Consider the following 14022-nt stretch of genomic DNA (forward strand, 5'->3'; position numbering starts at 1 on the left):
ATTCGTTCTGGAGGTCCATTCTTAACCTGAAACTGTTCTTAACCTGAAGCACCACTTTAGCTAATGGGGCCTCCTGCTGTCGCTGCACCGCCGGAGCCCGATTTCTGTTCTCAACCTGAAGCAAAGATCTCAACATGAGGTAATATTCCTGGGTTAGCGGAGCCTGTAACCTGAAGCGTATGTAACCCGAGGTACCACTGTATATGCTTTCCTCTGTGGCAGACACACAGCCACTGCACTCCATTACAGCCATCCTCCCTTGTGTGGCAGCTGCCAGTCCTGAATCATGAGCTGAGAGAAGAGATCCCTTCCACCCTTGTCTTCACCACAGGATGCAAGGCGGGACATGACAAATACTTCGGATAGCACAGAAATATCTCCCCTTTAATTGAGCTTCTAAGTCAAGACAAACTCAGCAAGCATCTGGTGTTCTAATTAATTCCTACTCATTCACGTTGAATGGCCTTAACTCAAGAGTTGCTGGATGGAAAGAGCACTGATGATTGATCAGTGCAGAAAAGGGGCTTCCTTTTCTTTTTCTTTAAAATATGTATATTATGAATCAAGAGCGTGAATGGCAGTAGATGGGCCATGATCAAGATATTTCTTTTCCCAAAGCTTCCTCCGTCAGCTTTTTTCATTTGCTACCTATCACTTGCCACCACATATATATGCATCTCCCTCTCTCTTTACTGCTAAGGATATTTGCATGAAACCCATTTCCTGCTGTTCCCCCCTTCCCGCTCCGAGTCATAATCCACTGTTTGTGATATTATCGTTTCCACGGCAACCGCTTGAGATGCCACAGAGGGCTGTGAGGGCTTCAGATAGGAGGTTGGATAGATGCAGCTGGTGAGAAAGAAAGAAAGAAAGAAAGAAAGAAAGAAAGAAAGCCATAGAAAAGTCATATTTTTCAGCGGTGATGATTGCCATGCTTTCTGACACAGAAAGAGTAGAAAAGGTGGAATGAGGTATGCATATGTTCCTATGTCATTGTCTTATCAAATAGCAGAGAAGTATTGTATGTGTTTTATCTGGAATGCTTTTTTTAAAAAGGCAAGGAGAGATTTGTACTTAGCACCAAGGAAAGGTAGAAATAGAGCCAATGGATGCATCCTTCTGTGGCAGGTTTAGACAGCTCTCCCATAACATACCCTACAAGTGTCCCAGGAAAAAAAAGGGAATATCCCATTTCCCCCCGTGAGAGGACTGTGGCCATTTTGGGCACTGTGATATCACTCAATTTTGTGCCATGATTTCGTCCTGAAAAAGGAGTGCTTTTAAGGTACAGGGAGAGCTCGGGGGACGGGGGTACAGGAGAGGATTTCATTCAAAATGGTCAGATGTGAAATTGGAGAGGAAATGGCTTCTGATCTGATACCATAGATCAGGGGTGGGGGGAAATCCTGGATTAAGGTTGGCCCCATTGGGCCAGATTGCGATCTGTCTCCAACCCCATGAACCAACTGTGACTGATTGGTGGGTCAACCAATCTGTCAGTCAGCCGACATTATGACGACAGATCGAAAAAATGGCTTGACCCACCCGTATTTCAAAGCTCCTTGCACAGCATGAAGGGCCAGATCGTGAAGGTTCAGTCCTGCTTTCTGCAATGTGCTCATGTGGAGAGCGGGAACAGGAAGAAGATACAGCATCTCCTTCTCCTGCCCCCTTCCTACCCACAAACTGATTAAACATGCAGTTGGAAGGGGATAAAGGACATGGGCATAGTCAGGATTTTTGTTGGGCAGGGAGGACTTTGTCAGGGGGGGCAGAACCGACGTGATTGGTCAGTTAGTTAAGTATTTCTATTGTTTTACTTGCTCTAAGTGGGGCAGCTACCCCCTGCCCCCTGGCTATGCCCATAATAAGGGATAGGATACACTACTTCTCTCACTTCCTGTCCACATGTTTAATAGGGATGTCTTCAGCCTCGTATATCCAACTGGCTTAGCTCAACTCAACTCTTTGTTGAGCCAGCATGGTGTTGTGGTTAAGAGCGGTGGACTCGTAATCTGGTGAACCGGGTTCGCTTCCCCGCTCCTCCACATGCAGCTGCTGGGTGACCTTGGGCCAGTCACACTTCTCTGAAGTCTCTCAGCCTCACTCACCTCACAGAGTGTTTGTTGTGGGGGAGGAAGGGAAAGGAGATTGTTAGCTGCTTTGAGGCTCCTTAAGGGGAGTGAAAGGTGGGATATCAAGTCCAAACAACAACTCTTCTTCTTCTTCTTCTTCTTCTTCTTCTTCTTCTTCTTCTTCTTCTTTCTCTCTCTTTTTCTACCATGTGAACCTGACCAGTAAGGATGTCTAAGCTGGCTGCTCCAAGCTCAGATCGCATGGCTGTAGCAAGCTGTTTTTGTGTTTCTATGCAAATAATTTAGAGACTCTAACCATTTTGAAACTAAATTAAACTTCCAGTCTTTTCTTGCTGCTGTATGGAAAAGCACCTGAATCTGACCTTTGAAGAATTTGTAAGTAAACTATTTCTAACTTACCAAATGTGTGGTCTCCTTCTGTGCTAAGGGAAATGGTGAACGTTGGAAGAAACGTAGAAGGTGATATTTTAAAGATCTAACAGCCTTCTCAGTGATGGCTCCGACCTGGTGGAATGCTCTGTCCCATGAGACCAGGGCCCTGCAGGATTTAACTTCCTTCTGCAGGGCCTGTAAGACAGAGCTATTCTGCCTGGCTTTCAATTTGAACTTAGCCTGATCTTTTATTCCCCTTCCTTTCCCTCCCCTCCCCTTTTTATGATGATTATCCGCTCTGGGATCCCACAGCTAATTCTCCCCTGGTCTCCTCGCTGGCCCAAATAGGACTAATTTAGCCAGCTAGCCCTGGTGATCATCTAATGTTTATTGGATGGATTTTCCCCCTAAATTGATTTTTGAATTCTGAATTTATTATTCACGTTTTATACTGTATTTTGTGCTGTTTTTTGTTGCATCAATTAAGTGTTTTAAATTTGTTGTTAGCCGCCCTGAGCCCGGTTTTCTGAACTGGGAAGGGCGGGGTATAAATAAAAATTTATATTTATATGTCCATGCTTTACTTTGCTGCACGCTTTGTGATTTTAAATCTCTGTAGAAATCATGGTTTTTGTATTTGTACTTTTTATCAATTGTATACTTTAAAAGGGGATCAGAGAAATTCATGGCGAGAAAGACTACCAGTGGCTATTAGTCATGGCAGCTATGCTCCAACCTCCTCGGTCAGAATCTTTACCAATTGCTGGAACCCATAGGATAGGAGAACGTTCTGTCCTGCTTGCAGGCTTTCCATAGGGGCAACTGGCTGGCTACCATGAGAACAGACTATTGAACTAGATGTTCTTCTGTTCTGGTTTTGTGATCATGCTGTACACTGCTCTGGGAACTTTAGCAAGTAAGTAATAAACTTGATCATATAGAATACAGGATAAAATCCCATCCCCTTGTGCAAAGGGTGGAGACTGAGAACTGGCACCAGTGTTGTGGAATGTCTTCCCTGCTGAAATATGAGAGGCCCCATCAGTGTTGGCATTCCGCCGACTCCTGAAGGCACACCTGTTTCGGCAAGACTTCCCCTGAACTGAACTTGTGGTTTTATTGTCTTAACTGTTTTTCATTTAAATTATTATACTTCTTAATAGTTTGTTTTGCTGTTTATCTTAATTCGGGACACTTTAATGCCTGAACACATTTGTTATTGTGTATTTTAATTAGGGATACATTTCATAGTTGCAAATCAGTTAGATGCCAGTTTGGCATACTTTATATGCCATTGTCAAGGCAGCAGTTGGGTGCAGGGCAACAATAATATACAAGGTGCCGCTGAAGTCAACTCTTTATCCATAGAAATGAAACAGCTCAGAACTAGTGAGCACAGCAACTGCCCCAATGAGGCAGTTGTGAGGACCAGAGGTCTTCGGCTTCCCTGTCTTTGCTCCGCCCTGTTCATACCTCTTCAGGTTCTGTGAGACCAGGGAGAGGGGAGCTGGTCGCAGCAGGAGTAGGAGACTCCCTGTCTGATCTTTGTCTCTTGCCCAGCCACCCACCCCGCTCTCCAGTCTCCGCTTCTGCCTCTGATTCTAGACTGCTCTCTGCCACAGACTCTCCCTGCTCACAAAACCCTGTTACTGCTTCAGCTTCTGATACCTCCTCCTCCCAGTCTGCTCCCTCTTCTCCCTCTGACCACCCATCATTGTCTCACCACAACTCCCTGGGCTCTGAGCCTTCTTTCCTTGGGGGTTTAAATGATGAGGGGAAAAGAACCCCTACCTTGAGCAACCTGGAGAAAAAGATGGGATATAAATGCATTAGATAAATAAATAAAATCTCCCCTCATTTGGCTGGGACACAAAGTTTTGAATGAAGGGGGGCAATAGAAACTTGAGAATTCTGGCTCCTTTCTTTAAGATGCAAAGGAACGGCCTGCTTTTCTATCTGAGACATACTGTGTTCGTAGGGTAATTAGAAAGCCTGTGAGAAACACTTGAGGGAATTGGGTATGTTTATCCTGGTAAAGATAGGGACGCGGGTGGCCTGTGGTCTAAACCACAGAGCCTAGGGCTTGCCAATCATAAGGTTGGCGGTTTGAATCCCCGCGACGGGGTGAGCTCCCATTGCTCAGTTCCTGCTCCTGGCAACCTAGCAGTTCGAAAGCACATCAAAGTACAAGTAGATAAATAGGTACTGCTCCAGTGGGAAGGTAAACGGCGTTTCCGTGCGCTGCTCTGGTTCGCCAGAAGCGGCTTAGTCATGCTGGCCACATGACCCGGAAGCTGTACGCTGGCTCCCTCAGCCAATAAAGCGAGATGAGTGCCGCAACCCCAGAGTTGGCCACAACAGGACCTAATGGTCAGAGGTCCCTTTACCTTTATCCTGGTAAAGAGGAGATTGAGAGGAGAAAGGACAACCGTCTTCAAATAAATAAGTGGCTGTCACATGGAAGATGCAGCAAGCTTCTTTTCTCTTGCTCCAGAGGTTAGTACCCAAACCAATGGCTTCAAGTTACAAGAAAGGAGATTCTAACTAAACGTCAGGAAGACCTTTCTGACAGTAAGAGCTGTTTGACAGTGGAACCAGCTCCCACAAGAGGTGGTGGACTCTCCTCCCTTAGAGGCTCTTAAGCAAAGGCTGGATGGACATCTGTCGTCTTGCTGAGGCTCCTGCATAGCAGGGGGTTGCATTAGATGACCCTTGGGATCCCTTCCAGTTCTAGGATTCTAGGATTTTATAAGATGGAAATGATCGGCTGTTTAATGGTTTTGATGCATGCCTGTGTGTGGCACAACAACTGTTGGAATGTAGGATTTAGCACCTCTGGTTCTTTGCTCCGGCCTGCTATAGGAACTAACAAGAATATATAAACCTCCTCAGGGTAAACTTCTGGGAAAATTGCTTTCTCAGCAGAGAAAGGAATTTTGAACAGGTTGGACTAAATGTTTGCACGCGCATATAACCTTCTTTAGAAATGGGGAGGGAGGGAGGGAGGGAGCCCGTTACATATTTATGCAACCGGGACGAGAATCCACATGACCCCTGTGCTTAGTCACTGGGGCACAGAGGAAATGATTTTGCTGTACATGTATCAGATTTGGGGATGGGAAAGCCTCTCTGCTTGAGAAATCTCATCCTGAGTTTTTGGTTTATTTATTTCATCTCCACTTTCCAATAAAAATGAATGAAAGAACACCAAACGGTCCATAAATATGCAACAAAGCAGCAGCAGCAGCAGCAGCAGCAGCAGCACATCACAATAATAATTTTAAAATCAATAACCAAAAGGCTAGCAACAGCAGTCAGATATTATTTAAATGCAGGAGTCAGCAAAGGCCCAGTAAAATAGAATAGACTCCACTGCTTGCAAGAAGATAGACAGTAGCAGCAGCTACTCTGCCTGCAAATAATATCCACTTAGGTCAAAAGGGGGAAAGTTATTATTTTTGTTTTTTGTAGGACACCTACAGAGTGCCTTGGACCATGGTGGACTCTTTTCTTAAGTGCTGAACTGGGGCATAAACCAAATATTGTGGCCAGTGTCCACCCGTAACTGTCACTATCATCTCTCCATATATCCTGATTCACATTCCCTTCTGCAATCTAATTTCATCACCTCATTAGCTTCAGAAGAAGATTGGGTGTCCATGTTTCCTCCTTTATAGAGCAAAGTCCTTTATTTGAATGGGTTCCAGAGGGCAGTTCTCAATCTGAAGACATCCTCTATATGCCGCTCTTGGTATTATATTTTGTTAACAAAATGAATGGGATTTACAGAGTTGGCTTCAAACATCGGTCGGGGACCTAGCAGAAGTGAATTTAGGGTCTCACTGGGTGCAGAGCCTTGGAGGAACCACAGGGAGCGGCACAACTGTGAAGCAGAAGGAAAGGCGATAGGTGGGGGAGGAATTTTGTTTGTTTTCCCCCATATAATTTTTATTAATTTATTTTTTAACACACTATTTCCAACATTACAATAAACTCTTTGCTCTGCCGAGCTCATGACTTCCCTCCATCCCTTCAATCGGTTTTGTGTTTTCAAGTCTTTAAAACCTCAACTTCTGACCTTTATGTCCTTATAATCAACTCTGTCTCTTTAGTCTAGAAAGTTATAAAAAAAATTATGTTTTCGTTGCAGGATTTATTTCAATCCTGCTAGTGTCTTCATATTTTTTACAATAATTATTCATATACCCAATAAATTTACTGCAGCCTCTTTGAAACTTTTGGTCGCCTTGGTTCTAGATTCTACCAGTCAGCTTGGCTAATTCGGCATGTTCCATCATCTTCGCCTGCCACTCCTCCATCGTTGGCAATCCCTGTAATTTCCACTTTGGGCTAATAAAGTTTTTGCCGCCGTCGTGGCGTACATAAATAATCTTTGATCTGCTTTTGCGATTTCAGGCAGGGGAGGAATTTTGGCATCGCACAGGGTACCACTAAAATATGAGACCCCAAGTCTGCCACTCCACCTAGGGTGGCCAGTGATGTGTTGTGGAAAAGAGGAAATGCACCATCACTGTCAATAAAGAGGGAGGAAAATAAACAGAAAACTACATATGTCCATTTCTATCTACAGATCAGATTTTTGAAAGAGCAGCTATGAAATATAATCCATCTCACCATAGTGAGGAAGGTGGTGACGTCACCTGTGTGTCTCCTCAGTCTGCTATCCAGGTGTGGATAACTACTGAAGGGCAACTTCAAGGCCCCCCCTATTCTGATGGGGCCTTGTGGTGTAGTGGTTAAGAGCAGTGGACTCGTAATCTGGTGAACCGGGTTCGCGTCTCCGCTCTTCCACATGCAGCTGCGGGGTGACCTTGGGCTAGTCACACTTCTCTGAAGTCTCTCAGCCTCACTCACCTCACAGAGTGTTTGTTGTGGGGGAGGAAGGGAAAGGAGATTGTTAGCTGCTTTGAGACTCCTTAGCGGGAGTCTCCTTAGCCCACAACATGCAGTCAGTGGATTAGAAAGATTAGGCTACTCCCCTAAATGTTCCCCTGGCGCTCCCTTCCCAAAACACAGGAAGCTTCTTCCTGGCTTAGGGAGGGAGACACAGAGCTCCAACGGGGTCCAAGAGCCCTTCATCCACCATCCCAAAGCCTGCCCATCCTGTCAGAGGCCTGGTGCCTTCTTCCAGAAGTCAGGGAAACTTCTGCTCAGCTTAGAAAGTGAGGCGCGTGTGACTCTCACCTCTACCAATCGCCCTTGCAAGCTGGCGCCTCTGGCCCTAAAAATTTCACCACACGCCACTGGCGCATGCCCCCCTTCTGGGACCTCAGTTGGTGTGGTATGATACTTTCAGCTCCACACATCATTATGCTGCAAGAGAGAGGATGATGCCTGCTGGAACAAGAAGGGGAGTGGGAAAGCCAACAGCCAGCACTGCAATGGAGTCCTGTGCAGGCCTAGATTTCTACCTCCTCCATAAAAATCACAACTCCCATTCTGAATCGGTAATCTTAACAGGAAAGCAATGAACGGTGTCAAATGGAAGTGGCTTGTGAGCCCCCTGGTGGAGCACTAGACTCCCTTGTACAGCAGTGGCAACTTTGGCTAACTGCAAGAGGAAAGAGTCGTGCTGGCCTCTCTGCCTTCAGTTGATATGTATATGGATCTGCAAATTCCCTGGTTCACATCTCGCCTCAGCCACAAACTTCTCAGGCAACCTACTATTTCCTAGCCACCAATCCCTCCATCCACATGTACAGTCCACAGAGAATAATACTCACCTAGTTTTCTCAGTTGTTGTAAGAATTCTCTTGTGGTATTTCCCTCTATTTATTATGCTGTTTTAACCTATGTTGTAAAGTGCTTTGAGTTTTCTTTAAATATAAGTTGTATACAAGCTGGCCAAGAAAATAAAAAAGTTACTAGAAAAAAACATACAGTGGTACCTCGGTTTTCAAACGTAATCCATTCTGGAAGACCGTTCAAGTTCCAAAACATTTGAAAACTGAAAACTCAATAGATGATAGCCAGGCCTCAGGATCTTGCACTCAGCGGAAGCTGTGTTTCATGTTCAACTTCCGAGGCATGTTTGAAAACCGAAGCATTTACTTCTGGGTTTACGGCGTTTGAAAACCGAAATGTTTGTCAACGGAGACGTTCGAAAACCAAGGTACCACTGTACTTGAGGTGCTAGTAAAGGTAAAGGGACTGGGTTGCGGCGCTCATCTCGCTTTACTGGCTGAGGGAGCCGGCGTACAGCTTCCGGGTCATGTGGCCAGCATGACTAAGCCACTTCTGGCGAACCAGAGCAGCGCACGGAAATGCTGTTTACCTTCCCGTTGGAGCTGTACCTATTTATCTACTTGCACTTTGACATGGTTTCGAACTGCTAGGTTGGCAGGAGCAGGGACTGAGCAATGGGAGCTCACCCCGTCGAAGTGCTACAAACAATAAAAATGTGAGATATGAACATGGGTGTAGCCAGAGAGGCGAGGGGGGCATCTGCCCCTCTAAATCAAGTAAATACATAAAAATACTTAACTAACTGACCACTGTGTCCCAGATAACTCAGTTCTGCCTCCCCCCCTTCGCTATGCCCATGGACTGCAAGAAGATCAAACCTATCCATTCTGAAGGAAATCAGCCCTAGGTGCTCACTGAAAGGACAGATCCTGAAGCTGAGGCTCCAATACTTTGGCCACCTCATGAGAAGAGAAGACTCCCTGGAAAAGACCCTGGTGCTGGGAAAGATTGAGGGCACTAGGAGAAGAGGACGAGATGGTTGGACAGTGTTCTCGAAGCTACCAGCATGAGTTTGACCAAATTGCGGGAGGCAGTGGAAGACAGGAGTGCCTGGTGTGCTCTGGTCCATGGGGTCACGAAGAGTCGGAAATGACTAAACGACTAAACAGCAACAACAAAAGCATTAAACAAATGATAGCATCTCATATCAATGAGATTAATGAATAAAATTAAACAACCCACTGATAATTCATAATAAAGTCTAACAATAGAAAAACAATAACATTATCCAGAAAAAAGAATGCACCTCCAAAATGAATTCTTGAACCCCATAACAACCAAAGCTCATCCTGATAGTTTTGTGAAAGCCTGAATAGCAGAAGTTGCCGTCGTAGCTGGAGTTGATGTTGTTGTTGTTGTTTAGTCGTTTAGTCGTGTCCGACTCTTCGTGACCCCATGGACCAGAGCACGCCAGGCACTCCTATCTTCCACTGCCTCCCACAGTTTGGTCATACTCATGTTTGTAGCTTCGAGAACACTGTCCAACCATCTTGTCCTCTGTCGTCCCCTTCTTCTTGTGCCCTCAATCTTTCCGAACATCAGGGTCTTTTCCAGGGAGTCTTCTCTTCTCACGAGGTGGCCAAAGTATTGGAGCCTCAGCTTCACAATCTGTCCTTCCAGTGAGCACTCAGGGCTGATTTCCTTCAGAATGGAGAGGTTTGATCTTCTTGCAGTCCATGGGACTCTCAAGAGTCTCCTCCAGCACCATAATTCAAAAGCATCAATTCTTCGGCGATCAGCCTTCTTTATAGTCCAGCTCTCACTTCCATACATCACTACTGGGAAAACCATGGCTTTAACTATACGAGTTGATGTTCTGCACCTGTAAACCCAACCGATCATTGTGCTCTGCAGGAGAGGCTATACCGCAAGTACCATCTTATTCTGTACAATGTCAGAGTTGGGCTTTTCATGTGGCGAGACCAACCCTTTGGAAGTGCCTGTTGACGTCCATTTTCATTCCTTCTGAGCAGGAGATTTTTATCCCAACCGGTATCTGTACTGGATAATTTTTACATATGAAATCGTTTTAACTGTTTTAATATACAAGACTACTTTAAATTGTTTAAATATATATAAATTTTTTAAATTAAAAAAAAACTATGTTTTTTTAAATTTAATTTAATCTATGTTGTGAAATTGCTTCAAGATTTATTTTTTGTAGGAAGTGCTTCATGAATATAGGGATAAACCTATTGATTCTTGCTTCTTTCTTGCCCCTTATTTGCTTGTTTATCATTTGTGAAACAAATTGCTCAAAGCACCATTCCTGCTCTGCCTTACCACCCCCTTCCTTCTGTGAACCTGTCCTGCACCTATTTCTTTCAAATCCCACTTTGTTGACTTGTATCCCTTTTCTGGTATTCCCAGATCTGATCCTGGCCTCAGTTTAGTTAAAAAATGGTCCACATCCCTTAGACTTCCAGACAGCAAACCAAAGTAAGAAACTCTACAGTCCTAAAATGGCACATTGTTCTGGTTTTGCTGAAAATCCCACCCTCCTCCTCCATGAAATCAAGATGACTTAAAAAAAAAAAAAAAAACCCTGATAAACTACAATCTATGAATTATTCCCTCTAACCCAAACATCTGAAACTCATCAAATACAAACTTCAGATGAGCTCCCACTGGGAGCCAGTTCTGTAGGCCTTCTATGGCTTTTACAAGCCAGGCCATTGGAGGCTATATCCTCCATAGCGCAACTGAGAGGGCCACGTAAATCACACACCTTCAGTGGACTAAACCCAGAAGTTTTCAAAACGAGTTTTATTACGTCTCCTCTAAGCTCCCCCCTCCCCTTCCACCTGATGCTCGTCGATCACTCATCGGCTCAGGTATCAAACTTTCTGGACTCCTGCTAGAATCCAATCCCTGTGTGAATCATCCGTGTAGTTTCAAACCCTCTTTTCCGGACAACACCCAAGAAACAGCTGGCCAAATGTTTGTGGTCCACACCACTCCAACAGCCATTAAAATACCCCCCCAGGGAAGGAATTCTCACAAAGGGAGCTCTTTCTCTCTACCAATTGCCTCCCGCAAAACTTTTCAGTTTTCCCACCCTGCCAGCCTTCCATTTTGTTCAGCCCAAGAACACCCGTCTGGAAAATGGCTGTGAATCGGACCGCACGACTCCCGGTTTCGCACAGGATGTGGGAAACGGCTCCCCTACAGGACAGGATTTCGGCAATGAAGTTTCAAGGGAAACACTGCTGGCAGGAGTGGAAGTGGGAGGGCCTCTGCGCTAACACCCCCACAAGGCCGCAAAGCATCCCTTGACCTGAATCGAGATCGGAAGCGGGGAAAGCACAAGCTCCCCTTCATTGTAGGCAAACATGAAATACGGCGTCTCCGGGGAGCCCTGCTCAGTGTTGTCAGCCCATAAAATGGAATCTTGCAAACAACTTTTCAGTGTCCTTCCAAGACGGGTTACCGCACAGCACCATTCCTCCCAGTGTTGTAATTTAAGTGCTCCATGGGGTCCAAGTCCCTTGCTGGGATTGCCAGAGCTCTGCATGCTGCAAATAATATTCTGCTTTTTCCATCTGTGACTAGATTTATGGCCCAGCAGCAGCCCCCTTCTCCGATTCAGGCCCATCTTCGAGAGTGGATGCTGGAATGCAGCTCATGTGATATTTTCCTAAACGTCCCTGTAGTGCCATGAAACCCAGTTATAAAGAAAACAAGGACATGTTTTAACAATAAAACCAATGTGCATGATCTAATTAAATGGCATAATAAAATTAGGAAATAAATGCACAAAGCATGAAAACCTGTTCCTTGAAAAGTGAATCAAATTGGCTCCTTTAAAAAAAAAAGGAGAGAGAGAGAGAGAGAGAGAGAGAGAGAGAGAGAGAGAGAGAGAAATGTCGCTTACGTGGGAAGCTGCGGGGTCTTCGTTCACTCACCGGCACAGCAGCAGCAGCTAGCCTTGCTCATATTTTGGTTCTTCTTCCCACTGGGGGGAAATTAAAAAACCAACAGGCACAGGATGAACTTGCATGCTGGAAAAATGATTTTGCAGAGCAAGCTATATAAAGGCCTAGAAGATAAAGCAAAATGGAAGGAAGGAAGGAAGGCGGGCAGAGACTGTGGGCACATTCACGCTACAGACCTAAACTGGTTTCAGAGTCAATCCCACTTCCTAGGGAACTCTGGGAATTGTAGTTCCATGAAGGTGATAGGCCTCCCCGAACAATTCCTAGCACCTATAATAAGCCACAGTTCCCAGCATTCCTTGGGGGAAACCATGCCTGTTTAAAGTGGTCTACAATTGATATAGTGTGGATGTAAATGTAAAGGGACCCCTGACCGTTAGGTCCAGTCACAGACGACTGTGGGGTTGTGGCACTCATCTTGCTTTATTGGCGTACAGCTTCCAGGTCATGTGGCCAGCATAACTAAGCCGCTTCTGGCGAACCAGAGCAGCACATGGAAACACTGTTTACCTTCCCACCGGAGTGGTACCTATTTATCTACTTGCACTTTGACGTGTCGTGCTTTTGAACTGCTAGGTTGGCAGGAGCAGGGACCAAGCAACAGGAGCTCACCCTGTTGTGGGAATTCAAACCGCCGACCTTCTGATCAGCAAACCCACGTCCCCCTATAATGTAGATGAGGCCATACTAAATATAGCTTTATCTATCTGCAATAATTGTGTGGCAGAGCATTTTGACAACCTCCAAGCCTTTGTCCACACAGGTGCCCTAAGCTTTTTATTCTCCGAACTTCCAAGTGTCATTGAGTCTCTGGGGATGCTTCAGGAATTTGATATTTGGGAAGTCTGGTAAGGAACTGATCTGATTTGCATCCCCCTGGCTTAAAGTGCAGATCAAAACTGAGTTATGCCCTGGATTTGGCACTTCCAAATTCCAAAAATTTCCAATGCAGTTTTTGGCCAAAATAAAAAAAGTTTCAAAATATGTTCAAATATTTATTTTGGGGGGAGAGAAAATGCATCTGGAGGGTGTGGGAATTATTTTAAAATTGAAGTTTGTTGTGGAAATGGAGTAGAATGGATATATGGGTGAACACCAATGAAATTGTCATGGACTGGAAACAGTCCAATTCATCCACTCCCATTCTGGGGCATCTTCTCACATTCTAACAAAAAATAATACACAAGCATTCAAATGAAGTGGAAGTCCAGAACAGGCAAGGCACATGTATTTCACTTCCAATCTACACCATCAAAATGCATGTGGTACAGCCTTCCTAGGGCTATACCACTTCAAAGTGAATGTGCGATAATTACAGTATTGAATGCTCTCCCATGTAACACCACCACCAAAATATCCCTGGCTGTGGAAAGCCAGGTGAGGAAGGAGGGTTCAAGCCCTAGCCTTCTCTTGACATATAATAATACAATCAGGGGCGTACGAAGTGGGGGGAGGAGGGGGCGGGCCGCCCCGGGTGCCACTCGGGGTGTGTGTGACAAAATGGCCCCTGCCTCCCCCACCTGTAGAGCGGCTGAGGGCACGTACAGTCAGTATGGGTGCCACTTGTGCGGTGTTCTTACAGGCTGCTGTGCGTGCGCACTCAGTACGGGATGCCGCACATGCGCAGTCCGTACGGGATACTGCACATGCACACTCCATACAGATGTTGCGCATGCGTCACCGGGTGGTTCGCCTCACCCCTCAGTGTCCCGTCCGGATGCCGGAGAGGGTACTTCCACCACTGAATATAATAATAATCATTTATTATTTATACCCCACCCATCTGGCTGAGTTTCCCCAGCCACTCTGTGGTTCCCCAGCCTAATCGAGTGTTAAACACAATACAGCATTGA

The 14022-nt window shown here is 45.4% G+C and overlaps 2 long non-coding RNA genes across 2 annotated transcripts; one reads left to right on the plus strand and one right to left on the minus strand.

The window, feature by feature from the left end:
- The first annotated feature begins 365 nt into the window (after positions 1-365).
- On the plus strand, positions 366-11919 carry LOC308471225. Its single transcript, XR_013982814.1, has 3 exons — positions 366-971; positions 10089-10226; positions 11787-11919. It is a non-coding gene; the product is annotated as an uncharacterized lncRNA (long non-coding RNA).
- On the minus strand, positions 10982-12719 carry LOC308471235. The gene is made up of 2 exons (XR_013982825.1): positions 12109-12719; positions 10982-11881 (listed from the first exon to the last, which is right to left on the minus strand). It is a non-coding gene; the product is annotated as an uncharacterized lncRNA (long non-coding RNA).
- Positions 12720-14022: the final 1303 nt, after the last annotated feature.

The sequence above is a fragment of the Podarcis pityusensis genome, assembly GCF_964106645.2.
Source record: "Podarcis pityusensis genome assembly, chromosome: 2".
Classification (NCBI taxonomy): domain Eukaryota; kingdom Metazoa; phylum Chordata; class Lepidosauria; order Squamata; family Lacertidae; genus Podarcis; species Podarcis pityusensis.